We start from the raw sequence: 19004 nt of genomic DNA, 5'->3' as shown, positions 1-19004 counted from the left end.
AATTATTGTGATATGCGCACCACGGTCAGAGTTTCATAACATAGAAACAATATATCAAAAAGTACAAACACAGTTGGTCTTGCAATTTCTTCCCCTTTCAACATTTGTCAGAGGATGCACACGGAGGACTCCTTTCCAGAACACGCTGCATTCTGTTGCCTTTTGCAGCTAAGCAGTGTAATATTTAACAAATAAAGCTAACAGAATTTGGCTGCAGAAGCAGCACTCCTTCTGCACAGGAAGAATTTACCCATGCATTTTTTTCCTGCTAAGAACTGCCAGCAAACACGTTCACAGAACTCACTGAACTCATGCTGGGAATGACTGGGGTGAGAACTGTCCCTCTCAAGGGCACCATATCTGCTATGTTTAAGTCTTACTACACCTCACTAGTCAGATGTGGGACCTGAATCAGACCTTATTTACCCTATGGATCAGTGCTCATTCCAGCAGCCTGACATATTCCAGTTTTAAGCAAGACTAGAGTCAGGCACTTTTCCATCCTTCCTTTTTCTTGTTATAGACAGTGTTGCCTCATGCTGTGGTTTCCCTTAGAAGTGCTTTTGTAACCGTCTCCTGCTGAATCAGCAGCCTCTTGTACTGGCTGTATCTATGCCAGCTAGATCATGTTCACACTGCCCTGTGCAACCAGCCTTAAACCACAAAGACAAACCCTGTGGTACAACTGATAGAAGATCAACATGCCAAGGGACCTTCAAAATTAGGGGAGAAGCAGGATCACTGCATTCACATCCAGCAAACAAAACATACCTCAGGTTTGACTGTATGGATTTGAGCACAAAGGAGCATAATTACGCTAGTGAAAATGGTACTGAGGTACTCAGAGAATCTGCTCTGTGTGATGACTCTCCAAAACAAAAAGAAAACACCAAAAAACCACACCAAACAAGCATGCACTCTCAGATCCTCTCTCAACTCTTCCTGAGCACAAATAGTTATAAGTTTACCAGCACTGGTGAAGCCTTTTGATCACCTACAAAACACGTGTCAGATGCTGTAGGAAAACACCTTGGCTGGTGTTAAACCTTTAAAAACATTTTTTGACATCTCTGATATTTTTAAGGATTCACATTCTGCTCTTAATGCTTTCAGTGCAAGACACCTGACATAACCAGCGCTTGCCATCCCTCCTTTGAAAACCTGCATTTGTTCCACCTGACATTGCCTAATTTCAGATTTCAGTTACCGAATTTGATTTTTATTTCTTTCTAGATTGAAGGTTCCCTTATAATGCAGATATCCAAAATAAATCAGGATTCACATCAGGTAAACTAGAGCAGTGATACTGTATCTTAAAGTATCTCACGATACAAATGTATGAAATAGAAATATCCAATCACCTTCTGTGTTCGGGCAAAGCTATACTACTTTTATACCCAATTTTATTATTTCCACACATATAGTGGCACCACTGAATGAGTTTCACATGTTCTTGGCCTTTTAGAAATCAAAACTTGGAATTGTTTTAACAGTTTCCTCTTTTGAGTCAGAGATAAATCCTTTTTTTTTGGGGGGGAGGGGGGGTCTTATTTCTACATACAATATCTTTGTTAAATATCTCCATATTTTTTAAATAATTGTTTTCACTTCTCTCCAAACAGAAGCAATATTATTATAAGTGTACTTTAATTCTTTGCTCATTATTTCTAAGCATTTATCAAAGGAATCCATGCAGTTTAGAACTATGTATTTTTTTTTCTATTGAAGAAGAAAACCCTTACCCAATTTACATCTTTAAGAGCACAATTATTATTTAGAGAAATGCAAGTTTCTAGTTTTGATAATATGTTGATTTCCACTTCATACCTAACCAGGTGCTTGATTACCTGGCTCGGTTTTCTTGTTCATATAAGACACCTAAGAATCTCTATCACAAGATTTGTCTGAAATAACTCTGAGCCTTTCCTACATGACACCATACACATCCAAATCACAAGAGACACTAAAACAAGCAAGCCCCATAAAGCAGAAATAGACTGCAATCCCTCTTTTCATCCATTCAGACTTTCCTAAATAACCTATTATCTGCTGTTCTGGACAAGATTGAGAAGTAGGTCAAGTGACCTAAATGAGACTCAACAAGGCCAAGTGCAAGATGTTGCACTTGGGTAAACCTGACAGGTAGGACTACTGAAAGAATTTGGACTGTGTCAGCCTACAGAGTTATTGTCTCTCACATTTCATATGACATTTTCAGATCATTTCAATGCATGCATCTTCCAACTAATTCGCTAGGAGGAAAACAAATAAGGTACTGATGCCATAGTAAAACAATTTGTATTACGCCACAAGGAAAAGAAAGTATCAGTGCACAGCACTGCAGAGCAACTATAAGATGAACCTGAACTTTCATGGCATTCAAAGTTCATTGGTTAACAATTCCAAAACTCCTGAAGCAGATTTACTTTTGCAACCTTCCTAATATCTTGTACCTGTCAATACTTGTCACCCTCTTTTCCAGGATGAATATGTCTCAATCAGAACACCAAGATAAATGAAATGCCTGTGGATATCCAGATGCATTAAATAGGTATGCATGCTTAGAATCACTAAGAGATAAGGGATTTGGCCAACCAGAATGAAGTAGAGAAATAGGTATTTTACATGAAAGGTTGACATCATTGTTTCTGTGATACCCCAAAGGGGAGAATTCTAGAAATCCAGCTGAAAACTTTAGAAGACAATCTCTCATAGAACATACACATGTATGCATGTCTTTGTATGAGCTCATATGGCACTTTGCTTCCATTGCAGCAATATTAGTAAGTTGATTTTTTAAATATCTATTTAAAACATAATCACACTAGGCTTGCTATCACTTCAGTAATGTTCCATTAGCATACAAACAATACAGTCTTAAGCCAGAGGAGATACAATTGCTGAGATGATAGCAGTTACAGTGCAAACAGAGACCACAGGTGATTTTTCAGGAGGTATGTACTCAGCACTGCCCACAGACTGACCAGACAGTTTCTGAATTGCTGGTGTTGGAGTTCTTCATAGTCATACATCTTTCTGATACCCTTCTGTTATTACCAAGGAAAGATAGGTTATTACCAAGCATGGTATTGATGTTACAAGCTAGAGTTAGACTAGCTTATCTGTTATGGCACACAGGTCACCACTGTGCCAGGCAACAAGAGGAATACTTGAACCTGAACAGTTTTACATACATACAATTTACAGGTGATTAACACAACAGAATAAGATTCTTCAGTGGAAAGCTACAACGTCCCTTTACTAAGCAGGGGCTATCCAAAACTGGCACATAGAACACAACTCAGAAATCAAAGTCAGTCAATACCTTGGCACTTAATAAACGTCAGTGCAGTGCCTGGAGGCTGCCAAACTCTGGAATTATCCTGAAGGGAGAATTCTAAGTTCAAAATCTTAAAATTTAGTTACATGTAGCCTTGGGAAATCCATGGCAGAAAGATCAGGTAAGCTGAAGAGAGCAGAAGGATCCGTGGGAAGAGAAAGAAAAATGGCTTTGGAATTGAAAATGGCTATATGAAAGCAATTTAGTGTTTAGGAAGCATAAGGAGGCTTTGAAACGGGACTGGATAAAGCTGAAAAACACCAGGAGAGACCCAGATGGCCTAGCAGAACACACTAAATGGACTTCAGAGAGGAAATATCCTCAGGACTGATATGAATAGATCTACTCCACTTCCTACACCAGATCATGTCCTTAGCAGCCCACTTAGCATAACTCTATTAGACAGTAGAGTTCACAGTTTTGAAATAATGAAGCACAGTTACTGCACTAATAACTGTTTCCAGTCACATTTAGACCACTCAACAAAAGCACAGAGCAACTTGCTATGGATACTCAGATTCATATACAGCCTTTTTTTAAGGAACATGCTCCCTATCTGTGACATCTGTAGCATGTTAGATGTTGGGAAGTGAACCTGTTTAAGTTTATTCCCTTTACCACCTCTGTCTATCTTCTTGGGAGCACCCAAGCTTTTAAAGCTTCCTCTGTGATCATCTACTGTGGCTTCTTGCACAGTAAAATGCTTCATAGCCATAGATGGAGTAAGGTCAGTGCCAGCTACTGCCCTGGAAAAAGATTAGATGGAGCTGCAAATGGGGTCATGTGCCAGAGAAAACAGTTAACACTGGCAGTGTTATCAACTAACCCTTTCCTTTGAGAGAAATCAGGTTTAGTAAATGATTCATTATGTAGTTTTAAGGATTAGTTCACCTCTGTATTTCCTTTAACTTAAAAGTTTGTCTGAAAAGATTGCAGACTTCTTTAATCTCACACAACGAGGACTACAACTTCACATTAAGATCATATTCAAATATACAAAACTCAACATCTCTAACAGGGAATTTTAAGGTTATATCCCACTATCCAGTTACAGAACTATTACGTCAACCAATGCAGCTACGGCTGCAAAAGACAACCCAATTTCCACTGAAATAGGTTTGTGAAATAGCATTATCCCTCCTCCAAAAAAAGAAGTTGTACAAAACCTCTGAAGGTCTGTTACAAGAATTCTGATTATTTTTATAAAATATTCACTACCTTATAGCTTTAACCCGACAGTCCATACAGATCCTTTTTCAGGTTAAACAAGCTAATCCTTGCTAGATGGATTTCATAGCTGTACTGGAGATATAGATTATGTGAAAGAGGGTGAGCTGACATCTAATTAGATTTCGTTTTAAGCCTAGATGCTGCAATTATGACTTCTGAATAAAAGTGGTTGTTATTTAGCAGGGTAGCCTAAGCAATGCACATAATTATTATAATTATTATGTACCTAATGATGTCTAATACGAGTCAGCATTGTAAATAAATGCTGTAGACTGTTCAGCAGGGTGGCCTGCACTTTGCAGAAGGCTAAATAACAAAGGTTAATAAATATGTTTGCAGATGATTGTTTTACAGGAACCCTGGGCAGTACTATCTGTTGGAGATTAGTTACATTAGGACTCAACAGACCAGAAAACATCCAGAATAATAGTCTTGTACCAGTTTATAGAGGCAGTGTATTAAAATAGCTAAACTAAATTCCTTCTTCTCCCAGTCCCCAGTTGTTGTCAAGTATAAGCTATGCTGCTTTCCCCCCCCTCTAAAATCACAGTGGACAAAATTCAACTTTGTTCTTTATTCAATACTACAAATTGGAGAATGCGAAATGAACCAGACAAACAGTTCTTCTGTTTAAAGCTTCTATTTAATTCTTAGACTTTTAAGAACCTAAAATGGATACCGCTCTTTGAAGTGCGGGTTACAATAGCTGCAGATGCTGCCTAACCCTTATTTGCACTGTATTAGTGGAAGAATTGTATTTATGTAATGAAGACAATGTCGACCGCTGATATAGATGACACATTATAGATTTAAAATTGCATGTGTTTGAAAAGTGCATTTCAGAACCTTCAATTTCCATAGTCCTTTGTGTTTTCAATTATCTTCCTACCCAGGCAAACTAGGGAGAGACTAATCAAGCATAGTGTCCTCACATACTTCCCACTATGCCTTCCTCAGAGAGGTCAAAGGGCACCGTCAGATCACGACTGCAGCTTGCTCTGCCATGGGAAACACTGGTATGATTTACAGTTTATAGCCTCCATCACTAAACGCAGCCATTAGTAACACTATGCCCAGCTACAAGATAATCAAGCATTTTGTTAAAGTTTTCCCACATGAATTTTGTGATAAAAGTTCAGCATCTTAAAATTATTTTGATAGTGGTCACTTAGGTTCTAAAACACAAAAGACACCAGCCTGTAATAAAGATTCCGGCAATTATTTAAAGCTCAAACATTGATCTGAGTGTAAATATTTGGTTTTGAATAACACATAATACATGCTGCAAATGAGGGGAAAGGGTATGTATCTCTCACACGTTAGTAGATGGGCTATTAACTAAATGCTACCCTAGCATTAAAGGGCACAATCCTGATAGCCACCTAATTGCCTCCTGAACTCAAGGTTTTTAGGTCACCACATAAAAGCTATCCCCAGGAGAACCTTCCATCAGCATTGAGAATTGGCCACTAAGTCACTGTGTGTCTATTGCTCACGTTAAACTATCACTGCTGTAAGAATGAACTTCCACGCTTGGCTATCACTTACATCAGGTGCTGCCATTATCAGGTCACCAAGAAAGGAGGAAATTTCTCCAAGGTGCTACAAATGACTTCATTTTGCACACCAAAAAAGGATGGGAACTCTAAGACAGCTGAAGAGTAGGGTAAAGGTAAAAGTCATCTTTAGCAGTCGATGCTGCCTTCCCTCTATTTACTGATATTACTGAAAGCAGAAGAGCTTAGTTTTATCCCCTTGTATAGCCATCCTACACGTACCATAAATTCATAACTAGAAACAATACCTTACAACATATGCCTCAGCATTCGGTACTTCAAATACGTGCAGCATACACCAATAACAATAATGAAATATGGCCTTTAACCTAAGTTGAGTTTATTAGAATCTACTGAAGGTACGGCTGTCACAGCAAAAGCAATCAGTCCACTGAAAATTATTTTACAACATTAAAAATGGTAGCGATGATTTCAGAACAAATAAGAGGACTCCCTTCTGGCTCAGTTTTCAATATAGGAATAATGCAAAGTTATGAAGTTGATTCTGTGCAGGAAAAAGCATAATTTTTTAATCACAATATTTTTTAAGCCACAAATGGAATTCATTTGAACAATTCATGAATTAAAGATATGTTTTGAAATTGAGTCCAGCTTCCTAAAAGCATATATAATATATCTATACAGTAAACAGGCATTATTGTAAACCAAGTTCTATTTGCATTTTGATTGCTCCCTTATATCTATCAATTAACGTATTGTAGTCATAAAGCACAACCTTCAAAACCCAACTGACATCAACTTCCACACACACTTCAGGCTTCCTCTCCACAGACTTCTCTATTGGGCTACACAATGTCTGAGGTTAAGTTCTGTGCTGATGTTTTTATCTACCTAAAATGTATCTAATATTCAATTAGATACAATCAATAATCAGTTTTTCTTAGGTTAATGTTATGCCTTAAAAAATACAGTCTATCAGTGCATTAAAGCACAAAAAGCAGTCTGTTGCATGCATGCTAATAAAGATCTTAGAAATCAAATCCCACTGATATCAACAGTAATTTTAGTTGGAGAACCTTTTCCTCGTTAGAAAGAAAAAAAACATTCCATTGGCTTTAACAGGAGTTCTTCAGTGAGTGACCCATCTACTCCACCCAGCGAATAGAACAGCCTAAAAGATGCCAAATCCCAGTCATTTTCATATACGATTTCAATAGTATGATGCAAATAAATAAGTTGAACTAGTGCTAATGTGCTTGTAGTACAAAAATAGACGTGGTTTAGTGGGCAGCACTGGGGGTAGGTGGATAGTTGGACCAGCTGTTCTTAGAGGTCTTTTCTAAACTTAATGATTCTATGGTTCTATGTTATACATGACTGACGTGCAACATACAGCAAAATATGCCAAAAGTATGCATCAGATAGGATAGTAGAATATTCAGAAATAAAAATGGGATTCAAAGTAACACTAGGAGATGGAAAACTCATCCCTGTTTGTAAATATACACACAAGGTATGAATGCTATGGAGCTAAATTCTCCTCTTTCACTTACTGAAATCAGAAATCTGGACTCTGTTAATTGATTACTCCAACTGCTAGGAAGGAGGCGGCAGTTTACAGTGAAAAACAGCACTCAACATGTCAGAGAAGGGCCTTTCAGAATAGGCTGCAACTCAGCGCTGCACATTTCTTTGACGCAAGAAAAATTATTTGCTTAAAACAGGTTGAGTGTTTGTGTTTTGTTCACCATTCAAATCTCTTGAGAGCCACCATGTGTCTTTCCCCTGAAGCTGATGCTGTGAATACAAATGATTCGTTAGTCATGGCTACATTGACTATTTAAGCAGATCACAGGCTACACAGAACAACATCAGCATGAAGGGAGGAATAGAAGCTGTTCTGCTTTGAGAAAGACTGACGCCATAAGGAACTCAGCATGCTAAGGCAGGGCTGGGACACGCATGTAGGCAGTACAGCTGGCAGAGCTAGCGATCACTTGTATGCAAATAGACTGATGAAAAGCTTTGTGCGGTCCTGGAGAGTCAATGCCCACCAGGGTGCACGTTGTGGCACCGGCCATTGAGCTCTTGAACGATCAGATTGCAGTGTCTCAGCTGGAGAGATCCCTTGCAGTGATCTCCACCAGTTATTTCAAAATCTGGCTCCAGTAGTATCAGTCATACTGGATGACAGACTGCAAATTTGTTTCAGTAACTAAAGCTTGCCCTTATTTATTGCACTCCCCTCCACCTCTCCAAGGAAGAGATCTGGTGCAGCTTATGGAGAACCTATATTTGGGAGCTTTTTTCTCAAGGCTTTCCATAGATTTGACTGAGACCCTCTGTATCATCAGTCTGCCTACATAGGTTCTAATTGAACAGGCCTCCTAACTAAGGTGCCTCACTTATGCACTACGTTGCTCAGAGCAAATATTGCTATTTGTTTATAACATGCTAAAATTGAAATACTGCCATTATGCCTAGAGAGTGATATTTCCATGAGAAGGTTTGTCATTACACAAGTGTCAAAATTTACAACGTTTCATCTGCCAGAAATTGCCTCTCTGCAAATAGGTTTCCAAAGCTGACTACAACCTTCCTCCCCCCCCTTTATTGTCCTGCACTGAAAGGCTCCTACAGAACACAAAGGCATTGCAAGAAACAGAACAAATTTGACAACAGCAAATTGTTTGTTCTCAGCAGCTCAGCAGAGGGATTAGTGGCAAGTTAGGATTCTTTTTTTTGTTGCTGTTTTTAATATTATCTAAGATTATTTTGCTATAATTCTTTAAGCAAACTTCCTCCCTAGATCAGGCCCAACAACTAACTTTCCTGTTCTAAAGGTCAATCTTGAGAGCAGCTGGAAGCAATGCTGTTCTTCAAACATTATTCAGCTCGTAACAGTGTTTTCCAATGCTTAAACCATTAAAAACCTTACAGAATGAGAACCTCTCAAACATACACAACCTTTGATAATGCAAATAAGTAACAAAACCAGTTACATAGCTTTAGAAACTTTCTTGAAGTAACTTCACATGTTGAAACTTTGAGAACACGTGTGTATTCACTCTTTATGCAGAGAACCCTGCCATCTCACTGAGGCACTCTGTGGGATTCAGAAGCCTACTCTGTGGTCTCCAAACCCCACAAAGATGCTAAAGAACATGAGGAAATTTCTGCATCTTTATAATCTGTTCTGGTTAATAAAAACTAAATAAGCACAATGAGTAAAAAATCCAGTGATGAAAAAGTTATAAGCATGGGTCCCTCAGAATAAGGGTTCAGTTTGTCTCTTCAGGATGTTTTCCACTCATGAAAATGCTAATAATTGTAATGATATGAGTTTCAAGCATCTTCTCTTGACTCTGCATAGATTGAAAAGAATAACTGTGTGATAAATCTCTCAGAAGAAATTATTAAATCAATTTGGAATTGTGTAGATTTATGTATTCAGACAGAACCAGGAGATAACTGAACTTTTATGATAAGACTAGGTCTGGGATAATTATTTCAATTTGCTGCAACCTACATTTTCAAAAGACAGTTATCATTTCTTTAGAACGCTTCGACACCATCTGCATCTGTCAATTCTTTGTCACTGTGACAGTGATACAAACAAGCTGCTTCTGAAATACTGAAGAGAAAAGAAAAAAATTAAGCAGGAAGCTGGCCACCAGTGTTCCTTTTCTGAACTTTTCCTTCTAGATCAGGTAACCATTCCAGAAAACAACTAGCCAATCTAAAATCTGCCTATCTGCTTTTTAGAACATCCACTCTTAACCCAAACATAGCAGTCCTGTTTATGAGGGGCTTTCTCATGCCAATCCCTCAGATGACTTCATTTTTCCAGGGAATGATTAATCCCATCTGAAAATAAAGTGTCTGAAATGTCCTCTAGAGATTTTTTTTTCCTACCTTCATTGACTGTTGAGTAAAGAGAAACTAGATCACTCAACTTTTTAAAAGCTGAAGCTAGATCGGAAAGATTATCATCACATAAGGAGCAGTGCAGTGATGGTTACCTATGAGAAACATCAACCCAGACTGAAAATCTGCACTACAAGATGGTCTGTAACAGGAAGTCTGAAGGACCCAAGTCCCTTCTAAAGGAAATTAAGAAGATTTTATAGCATTCTGTAAAAGCTGAACAGGACTTGTGGTGAATGGAACGTCTCAAACGTGAAAGGGATGAGCAGATCACCTGGCCAGACAACTGAACTTCATTCCTACTGGAGATAGGCACTGACTGGGTAGTAGAACTTTCTGCTCACTTCCAGTGTGTGGTCACTGCAGTATTATTAACATACAGATCTGTAGTGCTGAACTTCTGTAGAACTCAGAGGTTAGATTAACAAGCGCTCAAAGTCAGTTAAATAAGATTTCTCATATATACTGCACAAGTGCTCACAGCAATCAGCTATCAAAGAATGCAGCTTTTCTACAGTACTATGGTAGGATGAGAGGCAGTGTCAGTTTCCCACCCCACTGTACATCTCACATGGTGCATCAGACAAGAAATCTACACAAGAGAAATACTTGTGCATTTCATACATCATAATTCTCAGTAAAAGTGATTTTATTGTTCAGTTTAGCATAATAATAGTGACCTTGGAAGTCACCCAGCTTATGTACAGTTAGTTCAGAAACATCCAATTAAACTCCATGTGTTCCCTATCAGTTTCTGGGAAATAGGTTAATATAGACCAATAAGTTAATTTTTTTTTTTTAATAAATGAACAATAATTGCAGAGTTTATAAAACAATGCTGTATGATATTCCTTGCAACACATCAGTGACCAGTAAGCCTAAAAGCTTGCAAGAAATTAACTGCCCTGCTGAAATTAGCATTTCACAGAATCACAGAATTCCCAGGGTTGGAAGGGACCTCAAGGATCATGAATCTCCAACCCCCCTGCCACACGCAGGGCCACCAACCATTCCACCTAATGCTAGACCAGGCTGCCCAGGGCCCCATCCAATCTGGCCTCGAACACCTCCAGGGACGGGGCATCCACAGCCTCTCTGGGCAGCCTGTTCCAGCACCTCACCACTCTCTCTGTAAAGAATTTCCCCCTGACGTCCAACCTAAATCTCCCTTCCCTCAGCTTAAAACCATTTCCCCTTGTCCTGCTGTCACTCACCCTTTCAAAGAGTTGATTCCCCTCCTGTTTGTAGGCTCCCTTTAGGTACTGAAAGGCTGCAATGAGGTCACCCCGCAGCCTTCTTTTCTCCAGGCTGAACAAGCCCAGCTCTTTCAGCCTGTCCTCATAGGGGAGGTGCTCCAGTCCCTTGATCATCTTTGTGGCCCTCCTCTGGACCCTCTCCAACAGCTCCCCGTCTTTCTTGTACTGGGGGCTCCAGACCTGGACGCAGTATTCCAGATGGGGCCTCACAAGAGCAGAGTAGAGGGGAACAATCACCTCCCTGTCCCTGCTGGCCACCCCTCTTTTGATGGAGTGCAGGATACCATTTGCCTTCTGAGCCGCAAGGGCACACTGCTGGCTCATGTTAAGTTTTTCGTCTATCAAGACCCCCAGGTTCTTCTCCACAGGGCTGCTCTCAAGGACCGCTCCTTCCAGTCTGTAGGGATGCCTGGGATTCTTCCGGCCCAAGTGCAAAACTCTGCACTTTGCCGTGTTGAACCTCATCAGGTTCACCCGGGCCCACCTTTCTAGCCTCTCGAGGTCCCTCTGAATGGCATCCCGTCCTTCAACCGTGTCAACCGCACCACTCAGCTTGGTGTCGTCAGCAAACTTGCTGAGGGTGCACTCGATTCCATCATCGATGTCATTGATAAAGATGTTAAAGAGCACCGGTCCCAAGACAGACCCCTGGGGGACGCCGCTCGTTACCGGCCTCCACCTGGACATGGAGCCATTGATGACCACCCTCTGTCTGTGGCCTTTCAACCAGTTTCTTATCCATCGAGTGGTCCACCCATCAAATCCACATCCCTCCAGTTTGGAGATAAGGATGTGGTGGGGGACCATGTCAAAGGCCTTGCTCAAGTCCAGGTAAATGACATCGGTTGCCTTTCCCTTGTCCACTGATGCCATCACTCCATCATAAAAGGCCACCAGATTGGTAAGCATGACCTTCCTCTGGTGAAGCCGTGCTGGCTGTCATGGATCACACGCCCTTTCCTCATGTGATCAAGCATGTCATCCAGGATGATCTGTTCCATGATCTTCCCAGGCACAGAGGTGAGACTCACCGGCCTGTAGTTCCCGGGGTACTCCTTGCTCCCTTTCTTGTAAATGGGAGTGACGTGACCCTTCCTCCAGTCATCCTGGACCACACCAGACAGCCACGACTTCTCAAATATGATGGAGAGTGGCTCGGCAACCACCTCAGCCAGCTCCTTCAGAACCCTGGGATGCACGCCATCCGGCCCCATAGACTTGTACACATTCAGTCTCATGAGGCAGTCTCAGACCTGCTCTGTCTTCACAGCGGGGGGGGGGGATTTACCACCCCAGTCCCCACCCAGAGGTGTAGGGATGCAGGGCTCAGGGACGGAAGGAGTACTGGAGTCCTGGCCGCCAGTGAAGACCGAGGCAAAGAACTCATTCAGTACCTCGGCCTTCTCTTCGTCCGTTGAAACCAGTTCTCCTTTTACATTTACCAAAGGAGGTACACTCGCTTTGGCCTGTCTCTTCTGGCTAATGTACCTATAGAAAGCCTTCCTGCTGTTTTTCACGTCCCTCGCCAAGTTCAGTTCCACCTGCGCCTTGGCTTTCCTGATCCCACATCTGCAAGTCCAGACAACATCCCTGTATTCTTCCCAGGTGGCACGCCCTTGTTTCCAGAGTTTGTACACACCTTTCTTCACCCTCAGCTCCCTCAGCAGGTCCTTACTGAGCCACGCCGGCATCCTCCCTCCTCTGCCCACTTTCTTGTTCAGTGGGACAGAGAGTTCTTGTGCTCTTAGGAAGGCATCCTTGAAGAGTAACCAGCTCTCTTCAGCATTTTTGTTTTTAAAGAGAGCATCCCAGGGGATCTCGGCCAACAGTCCATTGAACAGCTTAAAGTTTGCTCTCCCAAAGTTCAGGGTCCTGATGCCACTCTTCACCAGGCCCACAGTTCTCAAGATCACAAACTCGACCAGAGCGTGGTCACTGCAACCCAGGCTGCCTCCAACCTTAACACCATTAATTATTTCCTCCACATTGGTGAGCAGCAGGTCCAGCAGTGCTTCACCTCTGGTCGGTCTGTCCAACACCTGGACCAGAAAGTTATCGTCAACACATTCCAGGAGCCTCCTGGACCTCTTGCAACTCGCCGTGTGATCTATCCAGGAGATATCCGGATGGTTGAAGTCCCCCATCAGGACAAGAGCCCGTGAGCACGAAGCCTCCCGCATCTGAAGCAAGAAAGCCTCGTCAACAGTCTCCCCTTGATCAGGTGGCCTATAGTATACTCCTATCACCAGCTGGCCTTTGTTAGACCCATTCCTAATTCTAACCCACAGGCTCTCAACCTGATCATGACTGTTTCTCAGAGGAAGCTCCTCACAGTCTATCCACTCTCTGACATAGAGGGCTACTCCCCCACCCTTCCTACCTATCCTATCTCTTCTAAAGAGCCGATAGCCCTCAATGGTGGTATTCCAGTTATGGGAATCATCCCACCACATTTCCGTGATAGCAACAAGGTCGTAATTTTCTAAGCACATCACGGTTTCCAACTCATCCTGCTTGTTTCCCAGGCTGTGTGCATTAGTATAAAGGCACTTCAGCTCGGCTTTCCATCGCACCGCCTTTATAGATGGTCTAGGTTCCCCTAGAACAGCAGCATCCCCAACACCCCCCTGTCCCAGTCCATCCCTTTCGACTAGGACACATACCAAAGTGCATCAGATCACATGTATTCAGGTAAGGTTAAGCAATACTGAGAAGAGAAACCTTCTCTGGAAACTGGCATGGATCATGTGGTATGCTGACTCTCTGTTTTAAATCAGAGGATTTTCTTTATGTAACAGTAGGGCATTTTTCTGCTGAAGTGAACGCATTCAGCTAAGATAAATTTTTACGGCTTTAAATTTCTGTAGACACCCCTGGCCTCATTGCCTTTAGTCTATTTATCACACCGTTAAACTCAGTGCCCTGATCAAATATAAGTAGTGCTATGTGCACATACACTAGTGAATGTAAAACCTTGAATCTATTAATATGCTCTCCTCCCTCCTACACAGCTAGGGAAGCTATTTTGTCCACCTGCACACCACGTGGCTCTGGCTGCTCGGTGAACAGCAGGTCCTGCTCTCTCCACTGACTTCATTTCATGGTCACGTACTTATATAGCAGCAACATGACAGATGATAGATGGAGATTAAGAGAGGAGAATAACATCAGTTTGCCCATTCATGCAGCTGCAGACCACCTTTCGTTTTTCCAAGAAGTTTGCCACGAGAGCAGGAATGGTAAGCAATACAGTACTGTCAACAGCCTGCAGATTTCACTGCTTCTTACACAACTAGCCACTTCAAAATAAAGAACAAATCTGCCCTTGAGAGTACAGGCGATCATGGTGAACCCGAACAACCATCTGAGCACATCTTCAGTTCTAACTTTCATTAAAAAAAAAAAAAACAACAAAAAAAACCAAACTGCTGCACGAGCTTTTGGTTTTCTCCCTATTCTTGCTCCCCCTCATTCAACTAAGTCTGCAAACCCAACGATTCAGACATGTTAAATCACAGCTCTCTTAAGGCTGATTATTCTGATGTATTGCTGTGGTATTTAAATACTTGTAGCAACTCTAAATTAGCTGCCACCTCTAGACTGCAGGCTTGTGTCCAGAAACACTCATTTGGGCACCAGAAAACTCCTCAAAGCAAACATAACAAAAATGCACTGTCATCTTGCTCCTCTGCTTCTGACTGCAAAAGTGGGTTATACTCCCTGCTTGACAGAGTCCCTATTTTCTTCTGTCTTTTCACATTATATTCAAGCATCGCCCAAAATTTTTAAGGTACTTTTCTGTGAGGAATTTTGTTTAATTTCCATTAAATGACTAATTGCTCAGACGGTAAATTTCTGAGTAATTCCACTGATGTACACCAATTACAGCAGCTCACAAACAGCCCCTGCATTAGAAAAAAATCCATATTTTTAATGACTCCCTTGCTATCCTTCATGTATGTGTGTATGTCATGACATACAGCTTTCTGCCATCTGCACACCTCCCCTTATACATGCACACACACTTTGTATTATAAATTGCTTGGCTGTGAGGTATCTTGACACTTGATATAACAGCAGGGCTTGGGGGAAAGTGTAAGTGCTCATCATTAGATTATTGCTGAAGTATTCTTTCCTTCCCTCTCCTCCTTCCTGTGTTCCCTGGAGACCCAGGTGTTAATAAAATCAAACAAAATGAAAATAGGTAAGTTATTGCAAGCTATGAACATCAACATTGTACCACGCCTCACTAGTTTCCAATACCACCTCATTCTTGAGGCAACCAAAGAAAAAGATGCAATTTCATCCTATAGACTGAGTGGTGTAAGGAAAGGACAAAAGCGACAAGATATTGCAATCCAAAGGTCAGTGACCCACTCCCTTGTATAATTATAGCATTTCATTTATGCTCTACCAATCTACCCTTGGATGGCTGATAGTAAATTAGCAGCTAAAAAAGCACATTTTTAAAGGTTCTTCAATAACTAGTAACTGAGTTCTAAAACTGGACCACATAGGGAGACAAGCACAAGTACTGGCTTATAGTATTTTCTAAATATAGACTTTAAAAAAAAAAAATGCCTACACATTCCACATTTCTAAAAAAAAAAAAAGTAAAAATAAAAATCAGATACTAGGCTGTGATCTTCCATGACATTTTCCAAAGAAGGCTTCATACAATAACTAAAGCTATGTATGAATGTGAATGTTCAACTTGTTGCTAATAAATATAAACAGCTTATAGCAGGATGTGGTGCTTGGGTTTGGGCCTCATCTAGGAACCAGCATAAAGCCTGGCATAGCGAACTACATAAAGGTCTTAATACTTCTCTGTCACAACTGATTTAAAAAAAAAAAAAAAGTAAAAATATCAACTAAAATGAAGAGATAGTTCTAGTCCTGGTTTTTCACACTTTCTTATGAACTTAAATAATCTGGTCACCTTTATTAATAATTTTTTATTAGTCAATAGATATCACAATTTTCATAGCCTGCTAACCATTGTTATTGGAGCATATAGCATGCAGCTCTTTGGATTATCATCTACTGGACAACTTGCTAAAAGCAATATAAAAGACATTCCAGATCTGTGGAACTGGTCAAAGAATCACTTGATCTCTGTCCACGTAGTATATCCTCCTAAGCCAATAACATGCCAAGCTCACACCCTCCAACATCATAATGCTTTGCACTTCGATGCGAGTACTTTATGCTACATACTTTTATATTCAACCCAAAGGGAAGTAACTCTCCCTAAGTGCTGGTTGAATAGAATAAGCAAAACGCAACCTGTTCACAATATTGGAAAACTACTTGTTCAGAATTTCAAAAAGCGTTAACCCATACAACTGCCAGCAGGTCATACGCATGTTTCATTTACATTTTAAATACTGACTGAATTAAAAACTACAATTACAGCTGCTTTGAAAAATACAGATATCTTTTCACTTGCAAAGTTGTCTATTGTCTATCACAACCAGACAAAGCAGTTAATATTTATAACAAGGACAAGTGAAACAAAGGATACAATCAAATCAAAAGAATGCATGAAGATGCCAAAGGGCCTGAATGAATATAACCTAAGATATGTGCAAGCCAGCCCAAGGAAGTGAAAAAAGTACAGTTCAACAGCATATTCACAGCTGCCTACGCATACATACACAAAAATACTTTTTTGCATGCCTTGTCTCACATGTGGTCCAGGAGAATTCAATGGGTACTCGTACCCTGAACATTTACCACCACTTATTTAGTGCTTTAGATCTGTTTTGACTATTTCAGACACTGAAATAGCAAGCTCTGTCTCTTATTTCAGGTATCAAAGTAATTCTGGTAGGCACAGGTTAACTTTTTAAGTGTTAAACAGAAGTTTTAGGTATACGTTTCAATAATGCACATGTTGCATGTTTCTGGGTTTATGTGTCACATTAATATGACTGTGATAAAAAGCGGACAGAAGAGAGCTCTGGAAAGAGCTTGTCAACAGTATTTTCAGGTGGAAAAAGAAAATGAGAAGTGGTTTTGATCTCCAGAATGTGAAGTGTATGAAGTACAACAATTAAAACAGAAGGGTAGGTACTTTGAACTCATTAAAATTTCTTTTGAAGATGAAAGCCATTAGATTTCAATGAGAACTTGGAGTAGAAGCTCATACTGACATGAGAATATTTAACCTGTAGTCTACAGTGCTTCAAGCAATTGATAGTAGGATAAATAATTGCTTGGCTGTAGTAACCACATAGAAGGGAAAAAAAAGGATTACCCTAATCAAATACAGTCAGCGTGGTGTTGCCTGTCTCTGTGCTCCACATTTCATCCTGAATTGTTCAGAAGTTTGCAGTTACAAAAACGGAAATCCTGAGTTCTTTAAGAGGAAATTGTAAAGGATTTCTTTTCCTGCCACCTCCAAGAAAACTTTGATAATATTCAGGGTCAGTTCCTCAGCTGGCAAAATCAACATAGCCCAGTTGCAGCTATTGGAACACTGCCAATTACTAACAGCTGAACGCCTGGTTTTACTACAGGGACAGCCCTCTTTTACAACTCCTTCCTCCATGGCCCTATCTTCTTTTTTTGAATAAAGACATTAACAGCCAAACACGCTCTTGTCAAGAACACACATTCTCCTCTTCTGTAAAGTAGATATATATATATATATATTTTCTTGCTTTAGGGAATTACAGTTGGTGATTAATTCTCACTCATATTTCAGTACTAGGTCTGTGCAGCAGCATGTATTTATTTTACACTATACACTGTATATAAAGGGGAGCTTGACCCATTCAGCACTCAGGACTGAAACAAGCCAACTAACAATGTTAACAGGGGTCTAAAGTAGAGATAACAGATCCTTCAGAAAAGACAGAGAAAACCTTTGTTAGGCTGCGAGATGCACAGCTAATGCTGCTTTTCAGTTAGCTCACTGTAAAGAAATGGGAAGGAACAGAAAAAGGAAGAAGCTTGCACAAGTTGTAAGTCATTGGCAAAGACAGGATTGCTCTTACAGGTTATCCCACTGGATGTGCTGTCCCCATGCAGTTAGGATTGAAACACCAACATGCCCTTACTCACAAGCATTGCTTACGTAGTAATACATGAAGAAAAAAAAGTACTTCACAGCACTTTTTCTTCCATCTTTTTATGCTTCCAAAAACATTCAAGTTGAAAATATACAGTGCTTGACAATACTCTGCCAAGCCCTCTTTGCACCCCAAGACCACATAATCCCTACATAAAATATCCACGTAGAAAAACAGCCTGTTTTATCTTTTCCATATAGATGCTTTTAGCATGAATCAGCACATAAAACCCAGATCACTATTCACAGCCTACAGGCCTATGCTGGCAGGGTCTTCCATTTCATTAAGAACAAGCAACCTCCATTTCACACTTTTCTAATCCCAAGCAGCCCCGCAATTCTTTTGCTTTCAATGAGAAGATATGCTTTAAACAGAAGAGAAAAGAGAACTGACCTGGTACCACAAAGCAGGCTGCCTCAGAAACGTCCCTGTGCTACTCCTCAGAGCCAGCTGATCTCTTCTCAAGCACCTCTTTCCACATCCACGTTGTTCTTAAGTCCAAGCTCCCTCCAGTCTGCAATCTTTTCTTTCTGATCAGGCTGAAAAATGGCAACTTCTTCCAGTCAAATACCTGCTCTCTGACTTCACAGCTCTCCCTCGTTAAGATAACGAGATGCACAGGTGTGTCCAGGGGCACCACAGTCAGCATTTTCTT

At 40.7% G+C, this 19004-nt stretch overlaps 1 protein-coding gene across 4 annotated transcripts in view; it reads right to left on the bottom strand.

Annotated features, from left to right (window-relative positions):
* The window catches only part of LOC149916129 (uncharacterized), a 214057-nt gene that overhangs the window by 52965 nt on the left and 142088 nt on the right, over positions 1–19004 (bottom strand). For all 4 annotated transcript variants that reach the window (XR_016470890.1, XR_016470891.1, XM_090149923.1 and 1 more), the window contains exon 7: positions 18743–18888. The gene's annotated coding sequence lies outside the window, so the exon portion shown is untranslated. The remainder of the gene's footprint in view (positions 1–18742; positions 18889–19004) is intronic.

The sequence above is a fragment of the Phasianus colchicus genome, chromosome 13 (assembly GCF_987193195.1).
Source record: "Phasianus colchicus chromosome 13, bPhaCol1.hap1.1, whole genome shotgun sequence".
NCBI classification, from domain to species: Eukaryota; Metazoa; Chordata; class Aves; order Galliformes; family Phasianidae; genus Phasianus; species Phasianus colchicus.
Note: the sequence above shows the minus strand (reverse complement) of the source record. Positions and strands in the feature narration are given on the sequence as shown.